We start from the raw sequence: 8518 nt of genomic DNA on the forward strand, positions 1-8518 counted from the left end.
TCAAACTGACAAAAATTAAAGACAGAGATAAAATATTCAAAGCACAGGGGAAAAACAACAAATAACATACAAGGGAGTTCCCATCAGGCTATCAGATGATTTCTCAACAGGAACTCTACAAGCCAGAAGGGAATGGCATGACATACTTAAGTGATGAAAGGGAAGAACTTATATCCAAGAATACTCTACCCAGCTAGACTTTCCTTCAGATTTGATGGAGAAATCAAAAGCTTTCCAGATAAGCAAAAGTTAAGAGAATTCAGCACCACCAAACCAGCTTTACAACAAATGTTAAAGGAACTTCTCTAGGCAGGAAACAAGAGAAAGAAATGACTTACCTACAGAAAACAAACTGAGAACAATTAAGTAAATGACAGTAGGCTCATACATATTGATAATTACCTTAAATGTAAATGGATTAAATGCACCAACCAAAAGACACAGACTGGCTGAGCAGATGAAAACATGTGAATGCAAAGTGTGCATGCTGATATTTCTATTGATTAGTTCAATTCTGCTGGAACTGAAACACTTGCTTAAACTAGTGAAACATCAGCCTCCTTTTAGAAAGCATCATCAGTCACCATAAATAATTTCATTTCTGAAACAAATGATGTGTTTATAGAAAGTATTAGTTTAGAAGGCTTAAGATTACTCTTTATTAAAAGTGTTCATTGTCCAGGCAACAGATATGGATTAATTCATACAAGAGCACTGATGATGGTTTGAATTTGTGCAAGTTTGGTGAAATAACAAGACAGCTTGACCCATGATCTTCTGTGTTTCAACCTTATTCTAATTCATGAGACAAAATGTAGCAGAGCAAGGAAGCCTAGGTAAGGTAGGGCAGCCAACAGCTTATGACTTGTTGCCAGCCCCTTGAAGTATCATCTATAGAAATGGAGAAAGGAAAACACAGAATACCTTATTAACAATAGCAGAGCACCTTAGTAGTTGCAGTACATTCGCAAAGGAATTGTTTGTCATTCATTTCTGCTATTCAGCAGATAAGACAAAGTGAATAAAGATAAAGCAGACTTGAAGATTTTGTAAATGAAGAAAGTAAAAAGACACTGCATATTATATTGAAGAATATCAGAATTAGAACTAGCCTTGTTTATTAGTCTCTTGTGGATACTGTAACAAATAATGGCAAATCTGATGTCTTAAAACAATGGAAACTTATTTTCTCACAATTCTTAAGGTCAAAAGTCTAAAATCAAAGTGGGGCATTCTCTTTCCAGATGCTCTAAGGAAAAATCCCGCCTTGCTTTTTTCAACTTCAGATGATTCTAGTTGGTCCTACATTTGTGGCTGCCTCACTCTGTGTTTATGTTACCTCCTTCTCTTCTCTGAATGTCTCTATTCCGTGTGTCTCTAATAAGGGCATTTATCATTGGATTCAGAGTCCACCTAATAATATTGGATGACCTCCTCATCTTGAGACTCCTAACAATTATGTTTATAAAGTTACTGTTGTTTAGTCACTAAGTTGTTTTGTCCAACTCTTTTGTGATACCAAGTTCCTCTGTCCATGGGATTTCCATGGGATTTCAGGCAAGAATATGGAAGTTGGTTGCCACTTCCTTCTCCAGGGGATCTTCCTGACCTAAGGATTGAACCTGTGTTACTTGTATTGGCAGGTGGATTCTTTACCACTGAGCTACCAGGGAAGCCGATATTTATAAAGCTCCCCCCCTTTTTTTCCCAATAAGATACTATTCACAGGTTCTGGGAATTACAGTGTGGACTTTACTTTTTATGGAGGGGCTACCATTTTGTTTGTTATACCTTAATTGATTAGGAAGGCTAAAAATATATTGACTTAACCCCTTTATAAATTGAAAAGTTGTGATTCCAACTTTCTTTACAACTCACTTATGCACTAAGGTATCTATACCATGTAATTCTCACTCCCTTATAGAGAAGATATTTTTCTACCATTACACAAATATCCCTAGACTAGAACTTCTACCTTCCAGAAATTTTCCAAAGAAACATATTTAAGGTCTTAAAGAATCAACATGCTGGATGAAATTAAGGAGGCAATTACAAAAATTAAGAAGGGAGTTATGAAGTCATTGTTGTTTCATTTTCATACAAAACATTTTATTCAACAGTCTTTGGACAGCACTTGGTGTCCATTCACAGTCAAACATGGACACTGCAAAAATTCAGGAGTAGGAAGTATAGTTAAACACTCCTTTCTCTTTTTAAAAACACCTGACTATATAATAACAAAAAACACCTAATCAGATATTTATCTGGAATTTCAAGTACACTCTAACATTTTCATCAATTCTGCTCTGAAAGTCAATTTCAGTTTTTTCCCTCATACTGGACAGTGTACCTGATGAAGCTTGAGACTAATGTTCTTTAAGCATTATACATGAGTATGCATTGTAAATATCTTTGCCCACAAAAATAGAAAAAAAAAATTCCTATTATACCAAATGGCACTGTATCATATCAATTTCATCTCTTGATTGTGGAGTGGAGTTCATTAATTAAAATAATCATAGTTTATCACACATTTTTCCCTTCATTTCATTCAAACATATTTTGAAAGAATCCATCTCTGGACATTTTGTGCTCAGGAAGTAGACTCTAAGCTAAGAGACCCATTTCAATTATCAAATCAATATCTCATGGGCAACTCATTTGGGCTCTGTTTTTAGAGCTGAGGGAAGAGAAATTATATAGAATTGACACATTATCTGACAAAGACTGTACTAAGCATTACACAAGACTGTACTAAGCATTACACATTGTACATTCATTACAATGAAACATTGTATCATTTCTTACTTGACATACTCCTAAAAGTTGGAGATAATGATGCCCATTTTACTGATGAGGAAATGGTAAAATGACCTTGCCTTAAAATAATCAGCTGTGAGTATAAGTTCTACAATTATAAAGCTAAAGCCATACGGAGTAGCTGGGAAATACTGAGAGTGAAGTGAAAGTGTCAGTTGCTCGAAGAGGAAGACTTAAAGTTGATTTGAAGAATAAGGAACAGGTAGACTTTCCCAGAAAAAAGGCAGGAAATGAAAGAACTAAGCTACCAAAGTGGCCAGTGAGTGGAATATAGCATGAGTTAAGATTATACCAGATCATTTATGTCCAGCTGAGTGGTTTAGGCTGAGTTGCACAAGACCGGAGATCTGTATTGGTTCTTGTATGTCAACCACTTTTACTGTGATTCTCAGTGGAACTTTGTTATCCTGCATCTGATAGAGTAACATGTGCTTGGCATGGCTAAAGGCTTCCTCTCACTCCAGGATTTTACTGCTGTTAATTTTCACTTTTATATTCTGGGTGATGTGGATAATTACATTCGGCTTCCTGCAACCATGTTGCTGCTGTTTTCCTGCAGACCTGTGACTCTTCATGTGTTCTCACTAGTAGAGTTCCATCGTGAGCTGTGAAATGTATCCAGCTGTCCAGTCCCTGGCAGAAGGCTGTTCATCATCTACCTCTCTGCTCTGGATCTAGATGGTTTAATTACACTTCCTTTCCAGGGGGAGATTTATCTTCCAGTCATTTTACATAGCAATCATAGAAAATATGAAAACTCACTTGTGCTCTACAATGGACAAAACTAGTAAAATTGTCCTCTGTTTGGAGCATGAAGAAAATGGAATATTGTGAAAAACAAAATATGAGAGTGAAGCTGAGGAACTCAGATCAAGAAAAAAGGTTTTACCAGCCTTTGTTAACAGCCAACTCAATGCACAATAAAAAAAAGTGAGACAGGGACACTATGAGGTGGGCTCAAAAGCAAATAAGTCAGTGTATTTGTCTTAAGCTTTGGAGCACAACAAAAGATAGTGGAAATGGTGGTGACATCCTGAAACATACCCTCTTAAACACACACATATGTCTTGGTTCAGAAAACTCAGTATAAAGAAACCAACTTCATGGTTCATGCTTATTCTTTTGGTCATTCAAGAATTTATATTTATGCTAGGTGTTTATAGGTTATTTTATTGAATACCTATTTTGGACAATATCATTAAGGAAGATGAACACCGCAAGGTACAGAAAAAGATGTTATAGGCATTTGGAGGAAAGAAACGTCACTTCCAGATGAAAGGATACAACCACAGCATTACATGGATAAAACAACCTCTAAGGCTGGGCATTCATTTTTCTCATGTTAAGGAGAGAGACTGAGTTATTTTGAAGGAGCTCTAGGAAACAGGGTATGAATAGAGACTGGTTACGGTGTCAAAGTACAGTAGGAGTCAGCCCAATTCAGCATCCTGACCATCTGACAGAATAAGCAGGGCACAGTCAGCTCATTTGTAGGAGGGCAAGGGTCAGTAATGATAGAAAATGAAGAGAGAAGTAAATAGCATCAATTAAGATTTGACTATTTGCTCATCCAGATGCTGTAATATACATTTTAATATAAGAGGTGTCTAATGGAAGTGTTTGGAGATGAGGTCTTGGAGCATGACTGTTTCCACAGGGAGGCATTTGAATGATGTTACCTGCGCATAGAGACTGGAGAACAAGGTGGAAAGCAGAAGAATGAAAACATATTGTTTCTGTAGGAGAGAAGATAAAATGCAAAGAGCACGTGTGTTGGAGCCAGATAGTCCTGCATTTGAATCCTAGTTCCATTACTTCTGAGTTCAGTCAACTGTGAACAATTTGCCTAAATAGCAGAATCCTGGTTTATTTTAAAAGGAGTGAAGAGGGGAAATTGATGAATTTTTGTAAGATTAAGAGATACATTATGAAGTTCATAAACTTTCTAGATGCTTAGTGAATTATAGTTATTATTAGGAGAATCTTCTTTGATGATTTTCTCTTATTGACCCCTGCTGATGCCCTGTCTCTTCTTGCTTCATCCTCTTAGACAAGTACATAAATAGCTTGTCAGGGATTGGGTGATGCTTTTATTCATAGTTCAAAACATCCTAGCCATATTGATGAACCAGCAAGAAAATACACAGCTTATCTGGTTTGTTTTACCCTTTCAAGAATATGAATGAGTAACCTCAACATCTGAAGGTGCTTTGCATAGAAAATTCTAAAAGAATGATGAACTGCTAACAAGCTGGGTAAATCCTACAACTGCTCAGCACTTGGATTCTGCTGTAGGCTGTGTAGGGAAGGGGAATGATGATAAAGGGATGTATTAGAGATAGGCAGTTGCAAGCAAGTAGGTAATGATAGGAAATGATTACCTATTTGCTGAAGGACCAAAAATCCAAGTAAAGAACTGTCAAGTAATTTGAAGTCATTTGATCTGATAAATATTAGGCTGCTGAAAAAGCTGGGTACTGTTTCCCTTGGAAAACCTGAAAGAAACACTTAACCTTGAAAGTTACATGCAGCATACCCTATTCCTCCATACAGTTATGAAATTGAAGGAATTTCTGAAGAAAACAATACATCTTGGTGGCACTTTTCCAATAATAAAGAATAAAAAGTGCTTGTAACACTACAGAGAAGGAAGACTGAGTAGATTGACTCAAATTTTCCATACTTGGGTGGCTTCGACATGCCTACCCCAGTTCCCACCATGTCCATGTTCATGAGAGATGTTAAGTGCTCTCTATGAGAGTTACCCAAACAAGCCAAATCAGTCAGTATTTACTGAGTGCCCAGACTTAACTATATTCCATGGAGATATTAAAACAAAAGCCAGATGTTCCTCAAATGAAGCCTTGCTAGATGAGGTCCCAATGTGTGACGACAACAAGAGAGTTTGACCCACATTTTATTTTACCCACAGCCCAATCTCATTGTCTTAAGGCAAAGAATCAACAGATGATTGTTCTTTCTCAGGGATAGAATTAAATCATGTATAAATACCATAATATTGCTTTTTAGGGAGAGAAACAATTCACACAGTATTAAAACAGCATATATGAGATGCTGTAATTACCCTTGCCAGATACTATTATCTAGATAATTTAAGGGAAAGATAATGAAAACAATTGCTTAAATTATTTAGATTGAAGCTCTGGGGTTAAAATTTTTGGAACACAGAGTTTGACTTCGTTTTCAGCGAAAAGTATTTACTATGCACCAACTGAGTTGATTAAGGAAGAAAAGAATGAAATAATACTTACCCTTGTCCTTGAGGAGTTTAAAATATATGAGAAGGGGAAATTGAAGAATTTTTGTAAGATTAAGAGATACGTTATGGAGTTCATAAACTTTCTAGCTGTTCAGTGAATTATAGTTATTATTAAGAGAATCTTCTTTGATGATTTAAAAGCAATGCTGCTAAAGGTTGTGATGGAGGTCACCATAAGGGGCTAAGAGAGTAAAAAGGAAGAGCAAGTGACTCAGCCCTTTAGGGGGAAAGCTGTAGGGAAGACTTCAAGAGGCCTGAATTGGGATGCTCAGTCACTTCAGTCATGTCTGACTCTTTGTGACCCCATGGACTGTAACCTGCCAAGCTTCTCTGTCTAGGGGATTTTCCCCGCAAGAATACTGAAGCGGGTTGCCTTTTCCTCCTCCAGGGGACCTTCCAGACCCAGAGATCAAACCCACATCTCCTGCATTTCAGGCAAATTCTTTACCACTGAGCTAGCTGGGAATTAAGAAAGAAGTATCCAAAAAACAAAACACAACAACACAGTAAATAGGGTTTCGGGAGATGAGAACAACAGAAGAAAATCAGAGAAGGGGCATGGTAGCACAGGTAGTTCCAGACTGCCTATAATTGTGAAATAGGAGGTAACGGAAAATGGTAAGATGTTTGAAGAGGGAAGGAAAGCCAAGTTTTAGAGTTTTTTTTTTTAATGACAATGTATGGAACAATCAGAAAATAGTCAGGGAAAATGACTTGGCAACCCAATTTTGACATTGAAAATGAGGGAAAATATTTAAATGTTGACTTTTCAAGTAAAGTCCTGGTGCCTATGATAAATTCCTGGTCCATTAGCACTTGACACAGAGGTGGTAAGTACTCTAGAATTTCAAGTCTTTTGGAATAAGGAAGCCAAGAAAACAAAAGGAAGGTAAGTCAAGCACACTTGGAGAAAAAGAAAACATTATTGGGGAGTACAGAACAGGCAATCCCCCAAAAAAGACCAATCAAGAACTTTTCTCGTTATAATACTTTATAATACACTGTGCTTACCTTGGCCTCTGTCTCAATGTCTTTGCTACTTTGGGTAAAAGCTCTAACAGAATGCTGTCTGTGAAGTTAGGGAGTATGTTTTGATTAAATGGAAGAACTGAGAAAAAGCGGAGCTAAAGTATCGGTAAAGAAGGCAGGTGTGAGTGATTTGGGAACACATCACCACTCTCCAATCTTCCCTCTGAGTATAAAGAAAATAGAGTGAAATTTAAGAATCAATTGTATCACTACAATTGTCACTAAGGGTAAGATTTTCTCACTTATTCTCTGTTTAATGTGTCATTTTTTGGCATTCACAGTTCATGCTTAGATAATTTTAATGTCTATTTAGAGTTTAAGTAATAATCTCCCAAGATGGTGGAGTAGAAGGACCTGCTCTCATCTTCTCCTGCAAGAACTCCAAAATTACAACACACTGCTGAACAACCATCGATCAGAGAATGTTGGATCCCACCAAAAAAAGATACCCCACGTGCAAGGGCAAGGGAGAAGCCCCAGAAAGACAGTAGGATGAGCAAAATCACATTTAGAATCAAATCCCATACCCACCAGACACTCTCAGAGGGCTCAAACAAAATCTTATGCACACCAGGAGACCCCACAGAGACTGAGCCAGACTTGCCTTTGAGTGTTTGAGTGTCTCCTGCAGAGGTGCAGGTCAGCAGTGGCCTGCCACAGGGGCAGGGGCTCTGGGTGCAGCAGAGCTGGGTGTGGCATAAGCTTTCTTGGAGGAGGTCCCCATTAACCCCACCATAGAGCTGCCAGAACTTACACAGGACTGGGAAATAGACTCTTGGAGGGCACAGACAAAACCTTGTGTGCACAAGGACCCAGGAGAAAGGAGCAGGATCCCACAAGAGACTGATTCAGATTTGACTGTGAGTGTCCAGAAGTCTCCAGTGGAGGCATGGGTTGCAGTGGCCTGCTGCAGGGTCACAAGCACTGAGTAGGGACCTTTTGAAGGAGGTCACCATTATCTTTATGGTGACCATAAAGATAACACCTCCACCATAGTTTGGTCTCAGGTCAACAAAAGGAAGGGAACATAGCCCCACCCATCAACAGAAAATTGGATTGAAGGTTTACTGAGCATGGCCCCGCCCATCAGAACAAGACCCAGTTCCCCCCCCCCCCCCCCCCGCCCCCTCCAATCTCTCTCATCAGGAAGCTTTCATAAGCCAATTATCCTTACCTGGCAGAGGGCAGACAGAATGAAAACCACAATCACAGAAAACTAATCAAACTGATTACACAGACCACAGCCTTGTCTAACTCAATGAAACTATGAACCATGCTGTGTAGGGCCACCCAAGACAGACGGGTCATGGTGGAAAGTTCTGTCCAAACGTGATCCACTGGAGAAAGGAATGGCAAATCACTACAGTATGCTTGCCTTGAGAACCCCAT

This window comes from Bos indicus x Bos taurus, chromosome 29 (genome assembly GCF_003369695.1).
Source record: "Bos indicus x Bos taurus breed Angus x Brahman F1 hybrid chromosome 29, Bos_hybrid_MaternalHap_v2.0, whole genome shotgun sequence".
NCBI lineage: Eukaryota > Metazoa > Chordata > Mammalia > Artiodactyla > Bovidae > Bos > Bos indicus x Bos taurus.